The sequence below is a fragment of the Eubalaena glacialis genome, chromosome 2 (assembly GCF_028564815.1).
Source record: "Eubalaena glacialis isolate mEubGla1 chromosome 2, mEubGla1.1.hap2.+ XY, whole genome shotgun sequence".
NCBI lineage: Eukaryota > Metazoa > Chordata > Mammalia > Artiodactyla > Balaenidae > Eubalaena > Eubalaena glacialis.
The window spans coordinates 57197038-57212082 of NC_083717.1; positions in this window are offsets into that span (position 1 = coordinate 57197038).

Below are 15045 nucleotides of genomic sequence, written 5' to 3' on the forward strand. Positions count from 1 at the left end.
GAGACATCAGAGTTATCAGCCTTCAGACATTGGACTTTCATGAGTGGTCCCCTGGTTCTCAGGTCTTTGGTCTTGGACAAAATTATACCACCCCCTTTCCTGGTTCTGTAGCTGACAGATTGCAGATTGTGGAACTTCTTGACCTCCATAACTGCATGAGCAAATTCCTAAAAATAATATCCTGTTATATACACACACACGTGCACACACACACACGTGCGCACACACACACACACACACTATTGGTCCTGTGGTCCTGTTTCTTGGAGAAATCTAACATTGTATTTCATTGTGATATTTAGTTGTCCATTTAACAAAAGTGACAATAAAAGATTTCAAATGTAAATATAAATCTGGATAAAATTTATCTCTTTTAACAATAGTATTCTATTCTCTTAAGAAATCAAGGGTGTGATAAAGGCAACCTGAAACATGGGATATTATTTTGAATAAGTCACATAATCTTTGCTTTAGATTACTCAAAAAGTATTGAAAAAATTTTTACAATCTACTATTAAAAACAGATCTGCAGTCTAAGAAACTTTGTCACTTTAACAGAGAGAAAATCAAACTCTCAATTTGTATCAATACATTATTGGGCTCATTTGAAAATGAGGCTTATAAACATACACATTTAATTTTAGCTAGCTTTGATCTCGCACAACATAATATTCCTTTCAAGAACTGTTTGTTAACAGATCCAAATATTTTTAGCCTCTCTGCACCATATAAAAATAAGAAGCCAAAATTATATAAAATTAAACATATGCTTAATGAATGTTTCAGTACCTTATCTTATTTTGAAATTATTTAGATATTCAATGGATATCTATTACTTAACTTTGCATAAGTGTAAATTTACAAGTTTCCAAATATATTTTGGAAACTATTTTTAGGAAGACATATTACAAAACACGATTATTGTTGAAATAAAGTTTGTCCAAACAATGAGTCAATTTTATTTAATTTAAATTTATCATTTGTGTAATCTTAAACATCTACTGCATATAATATTAATTTATGTGACTAGTAAACCCAAGTAGAGTGGAAATGCATGCTTGCATTATATTTAATGTTGCCAACTCTGAAGATATATCTGCATTATTAAGTCAACGATATCAAAATAGCCTTATTTACCAAAGACTTACCCATCCCATTTAAATTTGGACAACCTTTGAGTTGGCTCTTATATTTCTGGGAATTTAGGAGGATTTAATATATAAATGCTTATTTCTCTCTAAACCAATTAGGATAGAATTCCTTTAAGGGATTTTTTAGATTAATGAGTTAATACCATCAGGAGATAAGGGAAAAATACACACACACACACACACACACACACATTCACAAAGACACAAGTAGAGACCTTATGGTTTTATTTTTAAAACTTTAGTCATGAGTCAGGCATAAATATAATAATAAAAAACTCACTAATTTATAGAATTGGTTTCTCTTTTTTCCTCCATTTTATATTTTTTATTGGCAATGAACTTACGGCAAATGGTTTAAAGTTAAACTGTTCAATATGAGGGTTAAAGTTTTTACCAATATTTATCGAGAGAACTTCGAGATTTTCTTTGCTTTGATGTGTAATCTTATAGAGGCTGTGTACTACATTTTAGGCAAGAGACTGAGGTGACATCAAGTAGTTCTCTGGATATCTCCAAAGCCTCATTTAAGTGGATAAAATATCCAGTCGGTTTCCAATTAGTCTTTTTTTTTTCTTTTCATCCCCAGGAAGTTGCTTTTGGGGGTCTGTGAATCATTGAAAGCCCCCAGTGGGGCGGGGGCCTAAAGTTCCAGTGAATATAGAGAATTGAGGAGCTGGAGTTAGAAAGGTCTGGACAGAGTAAACGGAAGTGTGGCAGAGGTGAGTCTTGAAGGAAGATGTGGCAGGATACCAAGGAGCTGAAGGGAAGGTGGAAGGTGGTAAAAGGGGGTCATGGGAAGCCAGGCCTTTGAAAAGTCAAAGAAACCATTAAGGTTCTGAATTATCCTTAGTAAGTTAATGACACCAGGAGAAGTAGTAGAGAGAGTTAGTGATGTGGTGGCATATAGCCAGCTGGAGTCTGAGACGGGGGATTTGTCAACCAAGAAGTTCCCATTGGATTAAGAGATACACAACACACTACTATATAAAAAATAGATAAACAACAAGGACCTACTACTACTATATAGCATATAGCACAGGGAACTATATTCAATATCTTGTAATAACCTATGATGGAAAAGACTCTGGAAAAGAATATATGTATACATTCATTGTAACAACATTGTAAATGTAGTTTGTAAACATTGTAAATTAACTATACTTCAATTTTAAAAAAGTTCCCATTAGAGGACCAGGATCAAATACAGAGAACAAAGATGCCTCAAAAAGAGCCAGAATTAAATAGCCAATGGCCATTATCAAAAAGACAAGAGATGACAAATGCTGGAGGGGGTGTGGAGAAAAGGGAGCCTTTGTGCACTGTTGGTGGCAATGTAAATTGGCTATGGAGTTCTCCACTATATGGAGTTCTCCACTATGGAGAACTGTATGGCAGCTCCTCAAAAAAACTAAAAATCTGACTACCATATGATCTGGCAATTCCACTTCTGGGTATTTATCTGAAGAAAATGAAATCAGTATCTCAAAAAAAAATCTGCACCCCCATGTTCACCGCAGCACTATTTATAATATCCAAGACATGGAAACAACCTAAGTGTCCACTGTCAGATAAACAGATAAGGAAAGTGTGAAATATAGATATACATACACACAAAGGAATATTATTCCACCATAAAAATGAGGAAATCCTACCATTTGTGACAACATGGATTGACCTTGAGGACATTATGCTAAGTTAAATAAGTCAGAGAAAGACAAATAATATATGATGTCACTTGTGGAATACAAAACAAAAACAAAGGAACTCATAGATCAGAGAAAAAATTGGTGGTTGTCAGAAGTGGGTGGTGGGAGTGGGTGAAATGGGTGAAAGTAGTCAAAAGGTACAAACTTCCAGTTATAAGATAAATAAGTCCTGGGGATGTAACATACAGCATGATGACTATAGTTAACAATAACTGTATTGAATATCTGAAAGTGGCTAAGAGAGTAAACCTTAAAAGTTCTCATCACAATAAAAAAAAATTGTAACTATTTGTGGTGATAGATATTAACAAAGCATGTGATGGTATATATATCTTATTATGCTGTACATCTAAGACTAATACAATACTATATGTCAATTATATCTCAGTGTTAAAAAGAGCCAGGGAAATCTTTTTTTTTCCTAGCACAGGATTCTGGGAATGACCCCTACTCAAAACAAGGAGCCAGCAAGGACTTCCATTCCAGCACACACAAGAAGTCTGATACTCTAACCTCACCCCAGAGAGTGTGAGTGTACTCAGAATTGTAAGAATCAAAACCATGCTTCAACAGACATCTGTCTGGAGCACTGGGTCAGGAGCTGGACTCACCACCAGATACCAAAACAGGCAAGAGGAATGGAGATCAGAGGTTTCTACACAGCTAAGAGGTCTGTCATGTTGGACGGTCTAGTGGTGCCTCTGATCCAGATTCCAGCCATGGAGCCAGATTAACTGTCAAAGATAAACCAACCTGACTCCAGTTAAAGGGGTAAGCACAGATTTTCATCAGAAACATACTGTTGTCATAGGGAAAAGGCCCAGTGTGAACCAAACTCCACTTCTGTTTGCTCGGAGGTGACTGAGCATTTTCAAGGGAGAACGAGGGAAAAGTGAGAGGGGGTGCAGGGAGGGGGCACTCAGTAGAGTCAGGAAAATGGAAAGTTACAGAAAGTGGGGAAGGAGTGCTGTTCCCTGTAACCCATCCGGGTTTGTTAACCAGCACTTATCAAACTTAGGCTCCCACAGAGATAGGGGCCTATCTCCAGGAGCGGGATGCAACAAACAGTAAATTCCTTTAGCTGAGTTTTCTCAAGCCAGCACTTTAATGGGAGTGGGAAGGGTCCGGGGTTAACCTAGGGAGGCAGCTTGGGCTGTTAGAAACCATTTTTTTCAAGTCTTTATAGGCCTAGGCTGAGGCTTAGTCTAGAGGAGAGCTCAGAGGGGCCTGGCTAGAGTCCTGTCAGAGAGAATCTTTGTTAGCAATATGCCAACAAAGAAGGGCATGGGGGGAGGGACTGAGGAAGGGCGGGAGAAAGGAAGAAAAAAACCTGAAACTGAGAATGATTAAACAAAGCTAAAGTAAATACTATTTACCCTTGATAGACAAAGTATTAATAATCTACCAGTATTAGATTTGGTGAACTATTGTTACATCGCCCCATCAAAGAGCTGATGAAGAGAATGCAGCCGGGAAGCGCTCTGCAAGAAAATCACAAGGCTTGTGTCTGGAAATCAAACAGCCTCTAAGAGAACAGACGCACAGCGGGATCCAGAAGCCAGTGAGAAGGGGCCTGTAAAAGCCCGTCCACCGCCAGACTGGGGCACCTGGGCGCCCCCTGCCGACCTCACCTGTCTCGCTCCCAGATAGGTCCCTCCTGTGCGCGGCTGTGGACCAGCTTCGTCCTCAGTTTCCTGTCAAGGCTGTTCCCGGGTCCCGCATGTGAACTCCAGATGGCGCTGTGAGCGGTCAGCTCCGAACCTTAGGACCAATGCATCCATCCGCATACACGTGCAAAATGACCTAGGGGACAGCAACCTGCAGTCGGGTGGGGCGGGGAGGGCGTGAGGGTGGAGACAGGTGAACAGGGCACTCAAGGTCCCTGCTGGTCCGTGAAACTGAGAACTCGCTCTGTCCCCTCCACTCTTGCTCCTCTTCAGGCTCAGAACCCCTCCTGGTAACATCCAGGGGTCTCCCCAGGGGACAGGGACCATCCACATTTGTTATGATTGCCTTTCCGACAGGCAGACTTCATGGGCCTGGGGTAACTGTCAAGGAACAAGACCTAGACCTTCAAAATTCCTCAACACGCAGGTGTTCCTCTGTGGGTTGCACCTGCCTCACTTCCTGACCTTCCTCCCTCTCTCACCTGCCCGGTCTCACCAAGCTCTGCCTTTCCTGCCCCTGACATCTTCACAAATAACTGCGCCCAGTGTGCCCTCAGATGCATTGGCCTCCTTACCTGCCCTTGCCTGTGGCAAAGACACAGTTTTTTTCTCTCTCCTCCCTGCCCCCAGTTTGCCTCACTGCTCCTCACGAGAGCACTTCCTCAGATGTGCTTCTCCTAGACTCCTTCCTGTGCATCCCATTCCAGGTCTGATTCCTGCCCTCGGAGTTCCCAAGCACAGCTCTCTACCCACAGTTTAGTTTTCTGAATCCCCACTGGAATGAAATCTCAGAGAACAGGGAATTTATCTGTTAATCCCCCAAGACCCCCTCACATGTAGTGGACAGAGAAGTGTCTCATTTCATTGAAATTCAAAACCAAATAAACCTATTTCAGTCTCTCACATCTCTCACCTCTAGTCTTGTTGCATTCTGTATAACATAGCCCCAGTTTCTGCAAGTATGAACAGGATTTGAATCTGAGTATGCTCCCTGGGGAGTCAGCACTGCAGGGTGAGACTCCTGCTCCTTCCCAAGCCACCACCCTATTAATAAATCACTGTGACACACAGGGCTCCTTTTCACCTCCTTTACACCCATTCTTTCTTTCTGGGTGGGGAATCTCATCTTGCTGAATCCAAGTTAACTATACATTCTCCAAGAATCAGCTCAGAAATTGGTGCTCCTTTTATAAACCATTACAAACATCAATTTTAAGTTTCATCCATTTTGATATGCACATCTTCTTACATTTTCCATCCTAGAGCAAAAAGAACTATATAATTAATGGCATCTGACAGAGCATACTGTCATTTCATATACACACATAAACTTGTCTGAAAACCTTCTGTTGACATTTTCTGGTAAGATCACCAGCATAACGTTTAGCAGAGCTGGTGCCAGTGTCTTGGAGGGAAGTCTTACGGAGAAAGAAGGCATGTTTTTCATTAAGAAATGCCACATTACCATCTCAGGTAACAATATTACATGGAACATCATGGATATTGATGGTTCTGAGTTTAAACTTGATTCTGAAGATTTGGATGCAGACTGTGAAGATACTTATGGGACCCTAACTAATTAGTTTCTTTTGTGTATATAAATAAGTATAATAGGATATTTATATATCTTATATATAGATAAGTATATAGGACTCATTTCTGTATAATTTGCAAAGGATTCTTTCCATAAGTACAAGCTAAGGATTATAAGCATTAAGCTATAATGCAATTGGGCACTTTTCTTTCATTAAGCTGCATCTTAAATTGATGATTCTTTGATTTGATGACATATGCTAAGTCCCAGCCATTTGCACTCAAAGGGAAACAGTGAAAATTCTAACATTGATATTCCTCTTTGTATTACAACTGCCAGGTTTCTTGTCTGTCTTATTTTGTGGATTTTATTTGAATTATTTTTTACCTAAATACTGTAAATAACAAGCCTAAAGTTTGGTGTACAGAAATCTTTCAGTCAAGGTTTGCAGAAGAATCAGGAAATTTGGGGGAAATTAATTTTAAAAAGATGGAAAATTCTAAGGAGCTTCTACCTGAAATTTTGGAATACATTAGCATGTTGTGGGTGACTGTGCTCCTGAGTACTCAACGCAATGGAAAGAATATGGCCACTTAAGCACTCCATGAAGTAAAATAACAAAGGGTAATGGCTCCTAAAACTTCCAAGTACTGGCAGATGTTAAATTAGAATCTCAGGAAAAACTGTTTAATATATCAATACCAATTTTGACTAGATCAGGTGAAGCAGGAACACATTATCATTCCTGGTGATAATAAAATTTCATAAATTTCAATAATTCATATTAAGAAAAATACATAAAAGTAGGAAAATGATTATAATCTTTTAGTCTTTTATGAAGGAGTGAAATAGATAATTATTCTAGTAATGCTTCAAACACCAAAAGCCTATTCTTGTGCCACAAACTTGGTGATAAAGGTGATATAAATCTTGAATTCATAGATTGTTGAATTTGAGCTACCACATCAGCTCTACCCACATTAAAACAATTGTTCCATAATCATTATATATATGCATATATATATGTATATGTATATATATATATGTATATTTTTAAATAGTTCCAGACTCTGCTGTAGGGCATAGCGACAAAGTTGTGACCAAAAAAGAATTACCTGTAGTCGACTCTGTTCTAATACATATTCAGTGTCTACTGTTTTTCCAGGTACTTGTGCATAGCTGTGTAAATCCTCTTCTCTTGGTGTTTCTGTCGGAAAAGGTGTCCACTCAGAGATAAGTCAGACAGAGAATGACAAATACTGATGATACCACTTGTATGTGGAATCTGAAAAAAAGCCAGAACTCATAGAAACAGAGAGTAGAATAGTGCTTCCCAGGTGCTGGGGGGTGGGGGGAATAGGGAGATGTTGGTCAAAGGACACAAATTTACAGTAAGAAGATGAATAAGTTCTGAGGATATAATGCGCAACATAGTGATTAACAATACTGTATTGTATACTTAAAAGTTGCTACGAAACTAGATCTTAAATGTTCTCACAACGAAAAAGAAATGACAATTATGTGATGTGATGGAGGTGTTAATTAAAACTACGATTATAATCATACTGCAGTCTATAAATGTATTAAATCAACAGTTGTACACCTTATAGTTATGCAATGTGATATTTCGATTATATCTCAATTAAAAATTAAGATTAATTTTACCTCCCCCCCACAAACAGTTTGGAAGTAAGTTTGAAAGAGATGCTCCTGTGCCTCTTAAATCCACAGTCAGCCGAAGTCAGGCACCAAGTTGCAGGCACATCCTCTGTGCTTCCTGGCACCAAACAGGACTCTAAGCAGACCTGCAGGAGTTTCTGTAATTGCTTCTGTTTGTCCTCTTCCAATTTTACTAAGGATGCACCCAGAGTTCTGTGGGCCATTTAAACCTACCTAGATCATTCCTCCTCCCAATGGAATGGAGCATGGCCTTTATGAGGTACAAATTTCCTCGATTCAAGGTCAGGGTGGCAACACTGTTTTTGCTGCCAACATCTTGACTTTTTGTCCTCGATAAGCTGAGGTCTCGTTCCTTTCTTAGAGGATTCTGGCCTCCCAGTAAGCACCATATGGGACATTCTTCTCTGTATTTAGAGTCTACCAAAGGACATTCTTGCCTATGGTTCAATGCAAGCCCTAACTACAGGACCTATTATAGTATGTGGACTGACCCTCAGGGTCAGAGCCAAAGTTAGAGTTAACATAAAACCTCAGTATGTGCCCATGGAATGCATTGCTGTAGGATGGGAATATCATCCAGGGATCAAAGGAGAAGGTAAACCAGAGAAAAGGCTTTTAAAGGGCCAGTAGCCATCTCAAGTGCTTTGGGATGGCAGTGATATTTAACGCTTAAAAGTGGGTTTGATGGTTTGATTGTGTCACTTCATATTTCTGTCCTGCACGTTAGGGCAGGGTCCCCAGCAAGAGATGTGGCCACATGTAGTCTCAGTTTAATCATCTCTGACATGTGGAAAATAATTGTACTGTAGGGATTTTTTGAGATTGAAAACAATAAATGCATGTGAGAAATAACTAAAATTATTGCTAACATTCACTGAGCTCCTTTTAGGTATCCAATATGTTCAAAGCTGTTCTTATAAACTGTGTCGGGGTACATTTAATGTGTGCCATGGCTTTGACTGAACATCACTGGCTCTCTCTTGAAGAAAACACTAAACCCCTGTATGGAAGCCACAATTCAACTTTCAGGAATGAGAGTGGGGCAGGGACAATTCTTACCTTGATAAGTTGCCCCACATGACTGACACCCATGTGTGCATTTGACTGGAATCCCAATTCCCTTCATCAAAGCACCCTCCAGAATTGGAGGAAGAGGATAAACCCTAGCCACTGAGGAGGAAGAAATGGAAATCAGATGGATGCAGAGTCCATGAAGACATTCTTAAGCTTCCTGAGAGTCCTGGCCTGCTTGCCCTGGGATTTTACCATGCATATGAAAAATAAACTCATTGCTTCTGTATGCAACTGTAGTAAGGTATTATTTATACCTTGATACTTAAAGCACAACCATGCAATACCTGGGCAACACTCTTAAAGAAATAATCCACAAGAAGTATCCTCAAAGTATTTCCCCATCATTGTCTCCTCTCCTCAGCCTCTGCTCTCTCCTCTGGTTACTTGTCCCCCTGTGGCTGAGGTGGGGAACTGACCCAATGTTGCAGACAGGTGAAAGAGGTTCACGTAAGAAAAACAGAGGGTAAAAAAATAGCTAATAAAAGCAAAATAGTCAAATTATTCAAAAGTTATAAATCAGGTAATACATGTTTTATAATTATGAAAATGTTTCTGAGTCTATCTAGTAAAATGAGTCAAAGATAATTATGCCATCTTATGCTATTAGAAGATTTAAAAAGCAATTTGGCAGTATCTAGTAATACTTTAAAAGAACATCTGACCCCATTAATTTCCTCTACAAAAATATATACATGGGTTTAGTTACATGTCTAGGGTTGTTTATTTCAACATTGTTTTTTACAGCAAAATACAATAACAACAACAACAATAAACAAACAAAAACATAAATATTGAAATATCGAGGAAAAAATAGTAAACTGGAAAGTCATTGTGGTCCACCGATAAAATGAAATATATGGAAATATTTAAGAGAACAAAATTTAAAAGCATCCAAAAGTTGTCTACAACAATTAGGGGCTACAGAACCTCATGGAATGTATATCCCAGCACAGTGGTGAGGAAGGATGGGCTTTGTGTCATGACCTTAGCACTCTTGTTTCTGGGAATTTGCACCCAACCCTTCCTTTCCTCTTTGTACACATTGTATACTATGTAATGCATACATTTACCATGAATATTAATTAAATAATGAAAGACAGTTATAATCAGTACCTGGAATACACAAAGTTCTTGACAAATACTAGCAGTAATTAATGTTATTACAATTGTACAGTATATATCTGTACAATATATTTGTGGTGTATATCTGTACAGTCATGAGAAAGAAGGAAATCCTGCCACTTGCAACAACATGGATAAAACTTGAAGGAATATATACGTATATGTATATAGGTACATATGCATATATATACACCACCATATATATATATATATATGTATCTTGGAGATAGATGTCTTCCTCTTCATATAAAGACACCAATACTAATTCCATCATGAAGGTCTCAACCTCAAGACCTAATCTAAACCTAGTTACCTCCCAAATGTCCCACCTCCAAGTACCATTACATTGGGGGATAGGGCTTCAATGTATGTTTTGGGGGGCGGACACAACCATTCAGTGCATAACAATATACTTTACCATGACTTTTTATACTACATCCTTTTCAAGGCAATGGAAATCACTTCTTGACTGCTGTATCTGAGGCAGCAGGATCTTCTTCTGCTCAGAACATCTGTGTGTCCTCCACACAGAGAAGAACAGATACCATGTGGGTGGCTCAATATTTCAGTTTGCAAAAGCGAGTGAATTGTTGCATCAACCTTCTTTTCCTTATTCAAATCAGAGACACAAGTATACAAAACATGATTTGGTCTTTTTGCAGATTAAAATTATTTAGTAGCACCCTGCTTTAATGAGTCCTGCCTATTGATTTATCCCAATCTCTTTGCTTATTCTACTCACAAATCCATAAATATGACATACAACTTCTTTGCAATTCACCAACATATGTGATCCCTTGTTAGCTTAGGTATGTGTGCCTTTGTGTGGGTGGTCAAGGAGTTTTAAGGAAATCCCAATTTCCTTGCCTATAATGAACATCCAAATTTAAGTGTTTAGTGATAACTAGTAGTATGATGAACAATAATGTATATTGTCCTCTGTGTGTGTGGCTTTTTTTAATTCTTAGCCCACTCATCACTCTAGATAGAAAAATAAGAAGTCAGGGAAAAATAACCAATATTTATGTAACCTGTAGTTTGCTTCATTAACATGAAGAAGAAATTAAACACTGTCTCTTTAACCTTTTCCTAAAGCAGACCTTCTACACCTTTGATGAAACATTTCAGGGCTCAGATATTTGTGAATTTCAGAGGTTTATGGTATTTTGTTTTGTTTTGTTTTAGCATGAGGGCAAGACAATTACCAAGTATCACTTGAATTGACTAACTTTGTGCAATATCCAGAATCCAGGAGAGGGAATACATACTGGGTGAATCCTAGGAAATCCAGGTCTTCCCTGGAAGCAAGGACTCTGGGTTGCAGATGTGAAGACCCTCTGTCTAAACCCTGGTCTCTATATCTTGTTTAATAACCATGCAGTACACCAGGATAAAACACTCAGATAAATAACAAACAACAGACCTAAAGGTCTTCCCTCCACCATATCTCTTGGGGTCTCAGGTTCATGAAGCTGTGTTCTGAATAGGTACCTGTTTCTAGGCTTTTCCATGAAGGAGAGAGAGTGAGACAGGAGGACAGCTTTGTGAACTGCAACAAATACCCACAATAGACCCACCATGCTAATGGGTCTGAGAAAACTGCACATTTAAGGAGTTTATCCATCACCATGATGCAGAGCATTGTCTCTGCATTTAGAAAGATGGGTTTCAGTGTTTTGACTATACCTCTTAAGGTCTTTATGAGCCTGCACCAGTTATTCTAAGAAGTATATGCTTAATGACCTCACTTGTTTAATGGGTAAAATAATAGTACATGATGTAAATTAAAGAAAAGCCTTAAAAGTAGAGTTCTGACACACACTATCCCATCAGAGTTCTGGCTACAATCATTGTCCATACCATTATTATGATCACATGTGTATTTACATAAACATAAACACGTGCATACGTGTACACACACACACGCTCATGCATAGATATACCCTCAGACAAAAACTCCACATATTTTTTTTAAAGCAGAGTACATTTTTATAAAAGAAACACACCACAATTTTGATAGTGGTCACCATGGAAAAGTGAAATCTGAAGAGAATTGTGATATATGCAGATTTTCACTGTCTACACTTGAGACTTCTACAATTCATAACATGAAATGAAAATCAATGAAACAAAATATGTATTCATGCATCTATGAGTAAGTTATTAAAATTTTAAGTATTATAGAAGTAAATCAGAAAATATTTCTAAATTTGATTCCTGATATTCTATGTCTTTTTGATTATATTCTGCTTGTTCCTTCTTTTCTACATTTTTCCTACACATTTATTAAAATTCAAGGAATTCCAGCTAACTTCCAAAAACAATGAAAGAAAACATATATTATGTCCTGTGTGATTTGGAGAACTGATTAGAGAGAAGAAAAATTACATTTTTGAAGACCATATAGTAATCACAATAATAGTCAAATTTATAGGGTATTGATGAATAGGCTTCAGGAGTACCTTAGTGAGACTACTAGCCTGATCAGTGACAACAGTGCCAGGACCCTGGGGTAGGAACAACTCCAAAGGCATGTGGAGGAATAGAACACCTAATTGTCACTGTCAGTCTGGGGGAGAGAAGGAAAAAAGGGCAAGTTGCACATATAAGGGGCTCAATGAGAAGATGTTACACTTTGCCAATCAACTGACTAGTGTGGACATAGCCCATTTAGGCACAAATATATGCTCAGGAAGTTCTGAATTTTAAATTTAGCTCCATGAAAACTGACCTTGCAGTGCAAAGGGTCTGTTTTACAACTGGTATAAACACATCCATTATATTTATTTCAAAATTTTGCTGGATCAAACAACACATTTTAAATTTAGAATAAAGAAAGCCATATCATGTAAAATTCATGGAAATTTAAAACATAACATAAGACTCAGAGCAAGGTTCCCTGCCCATCTTGATACCCACTAGGTGTACTGCAGTGGAAAATTATAGAAATCCTAAAACAGGAAACACTTACTAAAATCTGTATTTCATATTAAAAGTGGCACTCTAACTAAAAAGTGATACTCAACATTATTTAATTGATAACTATTTGAAAATTCGCTAAGAATACAAATAGATTTAAACAGAATTGAAAGGCATAAATACTAAAATGAAGAACTTGGGTTTCACATAATGTTTTATGAGAAGTATGAATCTGTAAACGTAAGTTAAATGTTCTTTTGGCCGAAATTAAAAATGTGGAACAAGTCGCCTTCAGGGTTGCTTTCGCAGGTAGATGGGGTAAACACACTCCACCCTGTCTCTCCCACTGAATGTGGCTATAAAAATTAAGTAAACTGTATGGAACAGCTCTCTGAAGACTCTGAAAGTAAATAGTAATGGGGAATCAAGGAAGAACACTGTATTGTGAAGTATTTCTAAATTGATGATGAGTTTTCTTTTTTTTTTTTTCCCCTTTGTGTTATCTCCTGGTGTGAACTTAACACATCTAGAAACCTAGAACTGAGCACTGCGGTACAGATAGAGAGCTGCAGGAGAAGCTCTCTAGTTCTAGTCTGAGGATTGAAAAGGGAACTCCTAATACTCAGAGAGTGCTCCCCTTCCTCTTTTTTTCTCCAATCTCTCCTTCCCAAACCCTGAGGCTACCCTGTTGTCATGGTGACAGTGGCAGCTAAGGGAGCTCATAAGAACAAAAACTAAGATTAGGGGGACTTTCCTCTCCTTGGGAAGAGCTGCAGTTCCAAGACTGTGGAGCCAACCATCATTATATTTATTTCCTCTCTCTCTGGCCTCTGACCACTTCACCTCAAACATGGTCAAAATCATGGCCAGAGGACTGAAAAGGGAGTCAACAGGAAGCAAATAGTACTGGAAGTTTGTGGAGAGAGAGGAGCTTGAGAAGGGGACTCCCTGAAGTCCTTTAAGAATTCACAGGCTCAGTGGCCCCCTCTAACTGCTCTAGTATGGGTCTCATTCTAATTAGCATACCAAATAACTGAACTGCCCAGCTCAGGGCTGAACTCTGGGTAATGTAAAGGCCAAATAGTAAATATTTTTTTTCTTCATGGGCTACACTGTTTCTCTCAAAAATGACTGAAGTTTGCCACTGAAGCATGAAGGCAGCCATAAACAATTAAATTAATGGGTATAGCTGTTTCAATAAAATTTTATCTACAAAAACAAGTTTTAGTTCTTAGGCCATAAGTCAACAGAAATATGTGACAGTGTTCACCCCAACCAAGGGTGAATAACATGGTGTCTGCAGACAGAAGGATGGTTTGGTATTCTCACTCCCCCAATAATTGCTGCTTTTAAATTGAAAATACATTCTACCTTTGTTTTCTCATCTATACACAGGTTAAATTGATGGAACAAACTCCACCTATATTTTCTGAGCATTAATTTCAGAACAGTGCCTGACACAAAATAACCTCTGAATAGGTATTAGCTTAAAATATTATCTTTATATATTGTGTATAATATATTTAAACACATACAAAGAAACATAGTGATACACTTTAATGTATTTTATAAACATATGTTTTAAAAAGGACACTGAAGTCTTAATAGTGGTAGTGCACTGCAATGATCAATTTCTGGAATCAGGGGTATAAGGTGGAATTTCCTTAATTGTAAAAAAAAAATTACATTTTCTTCCTTTACACTTTCTTATTTTTTGCTAGTGACAAAGATTCTGTTTGCCCAAACCCAGGCTCCTGAATCTTTTCCTAGGCCCATTTGTGCACTTGCTCATAAAATCTAGTTTTAGCAAGAGGCCTGCTAAGTTACTTTAGCCAGAACCCCTCACCCTGGATATCCAATCATCCTCAATGTCTAATCAGGTTCTGCATCCTTCACCATCACCTAGTTTGTGTCTAATGAGCCTAGCTTATCTTCAGCAAGAATCCTGTTAGTTAGGTTGATTTAGCCAGAACCCCTCTTATCCCTAATACTTCCCCTTAGTAATTTTTTATCCATTGATCTCCCACTCTACTCCTTGGCTATAAATTCCCACTTGCCTATGGTAGTTTCAGAGTTGAGCCTAACCTCTCTCCCCTACTGTAAAATCCCATTGCAGTGGCCCCTATACTTATCATAATGAAACTCTGTCTTACCATCTTTAACAAGCATCATTGAATATTTTTTCTTTTACA